The sequence below is a fragment of the Ambystoma mexicanum genome, chromosome 1p, assembly GCF_040938575.1.
Source record: "Ambystoma mexicanum isolate Mex_15411 chromosome 1p, UKY_AmexF1_1, whole genome shotgun sequence".
Taxonomy (NCBI): Eukaryota; Metazoa; Chordata; class Amphibia; order Caudata; family Ambystomatidae; genus Ambystoma; species Ambystoma mexicanum.
Window position 1 is genome coordinate 6,026,718 of NC_090921.1, and position 2,545 is coordinate 6,029,262.

At 47.9% G+C, this 2,545-nt stretch overlaps 1 non-coding gene across 1 annotated transcript; it reads left to right on the forward strand.

Annotated features, from left to right (window-relative positions):
* Positions 1 to 1,907: 1,907 nt before the first annotated feature.
* TRNAC-GCA (transfer RNA cysteine (anticodon GCA)) lies at positions 1,908 to 1,979 on the forward strand. Its single transcript has one exon. It is a non-coding gene; the product is annotated as a tRNA-Cys (tRNA).
* The last annotated feature ends 566 nt before the right edge of the window (positions 1,980 to 2,545 follow it).

Sequence of the window (2,545 nt, forward strand, 5' to 3'; positions counted from 1 at the left end):
GGGGCGTCCAGGCCCCGCTTCTTGTTGCGCGTTTCCATAAGGACCATCCCTCCTGCCCACGAGGTCGTGGGCCTTTGAGGGGGGACTCTGTTACATCTTCCACGTCCTCTACCTTACGAACTCCTATGTTTCCCACAGACTCACGTTTCCACACACCCACATTACGTAGCCCCCGATGCTTACCTCTGGGTGCGCAGACAAGGCAGCACCATTGCACTCGTCATGTCAGGGGGGTCCATGGCAGGCTTGGTGTCTATCGCCCTTCTCTCCATTGGCAATGTAATTGGAGGTTCCCATTTGGCCGAAATCACCGTTGCTCGTGTGGACCTGATCGTCACGTGAGGAGACCAAACGCAATCGGTATCACGTGACGACCCCCACGCCTCAACGTTTCCTTGTTGAGCATCACGTGATTTTCTCCAATGGTTTAAATGCATTCAGAAACACTGAAACGTTGCTTCACAGCTGGTCTTTCTCTTGGACATTGCTACGCTTCGAATTTACCAGGAACTTTTGGTCACTCGACAGAGGTCTGCCTAAAGGATTGCTTTCTCTGAACCCTGAACTTGCCTTGATTAGCTCTGGAACTCTTGGTTTACTCGACCACGGCCTGATTAACGGATTTTCTCCACGAACCACGATTTTTGGAACCTGGGCCTATGACCTCTCACTAGGCGTTCGCCTGATCAAGCACTTCAAACTCCAGTGCTTACCATCATAATACCAGAGGTTGTGGAAACCTATCCGAACCCGAGCTCAGGTCCAATCACTCTCCTTCCTTTCCGGGTGGTCCTACAGTACACATACAGTACACATAGGTAAGAACGTTTAGTTTCTATTCCTAGATACTCTGTAAAATTGCATTTCGCCTTGTACTAATCCCTCCTTGCCTTACAGCGCTCAAAGGGTCCTTCCGGCAGTTCCTGACTCCAGACTCGACGAACTACCACACCTGTGGCCTCAAGGATTGCACAGGCAGTGTTCATATAATCGCCTGTGTGGTACTTGGGGGGCGGAGGTATTCATATCTGCACGACCGGCAACTTTGTAACAGAGGGCTACCAACCTTAACCCTTTGTGCTGTGCATGGCCAGGAAGCTCATCATGTTCCAGGTGGTACGAAGAAAAACTGAGGCCTCCTGCATAAGGGCCGGTTATACCTCCAGAGAAGGGGCAGAGCCAACAAAGAAGAGCTTAGAAAGGGCTCTGGGCAGAGGGAGATCCTCTCAAAGGTAAGTACTGAGACAAGGAAGCGGGACGTGGAGGTAATGGCACTATACCGCCAACCAACATAACACATTTGCCTTCTGTTGCGCCTTTATGGGACAGGGGCCCCTGGGGGGAAGTGACATCACAGAGGGACAAACCAAACCAGTGGGTAGGGGGAGAAGGGACTGGGAAAGGAAGCGGGACATGGTGGAAGGAAAAGAAAGTAATACAGCTGCTGTTCCCCACCTTATATTGAGTGCCCCATAGCGCGTGTCTCCTTACGCTCACATTTCCTAATAGACCTATATAGCACCTCTTGCCTCTTTCCCCTTCTCTACCCTTTACTATCGACAACCCAATGTAAATAATTTGGCTAAAATGTTGTAACGACACATTCTGAGCTCTAACTTTGTGTATCTCATTTGTCAATGTATACTGTTTACCATTCTGTAACTTTGTAAGCTTTGCATTTCCTTGCTGTGGCCTGCTACCTTCGGGTCAGGTGCGCTCTACAAATTGAATAAACAAACAAACAAAGCCCCCTCTCCCTGGTCAGTAGAGTGCAAAACCATCAGGAGGGAAAGCATCTCTCTGGTCACTCTCATAGTCGTGCTGCTGTCCTTTCTTGCACAATCTCCTGTGCTGACTTCGTGCACAAACAAAGGTTAAGAAAAAGCAGAGGCTCGCCTCCTACATCTGGGGATATAGCTCAGTGGTAGAGCATTTGACTGCAGATCAAGAGGTCCCCGGTTCAAATCCGGGTGTCCCCTTCTTTTTATCATTTATTATTATAAAACTTACTTTCTCAGTTCATTAAGAATTGCCTTTCTTTTCTGTGCAAAGCTGACATCCGTGAACAGTCGCTGCTCTGAAATGTGGAACTTTAAAATACTTTCTTAAGTTTTCTAAATTGAAATATCTCTACGGTTGAAAACTCGAAAGAAGAACACATCACATCCATGTTTTTGTTTTTAGCTCTGAAGTCAGTATTTACACGGAGCTCTTAACACATAACATCGCAGCAAAGGTCACTTAGCCTGCTGTGCTACCTATGCAGATTTCTTCTTTAGGACTCATCACTCAAATTACAAAGAATCCAGTCTCAGATGTGGTTCTCTGATCGTGAGCACTGCACTACCAGCAGTGCCATTCATATGCATGCCTTAAAAGAGTAGCGTCAGTGCCCACAGTCTCGTTTAAGCTATACATTTGGAAACTGAAAGCACAGGTGTTCCTACTTTCCCAACTCACTGGTAGGACGCGGCGGTAGGGGGGAGGCGACACTTGTAGCACATATAATCGCCTTTGTGGTACTAGGGGACGGAGATATTCATAT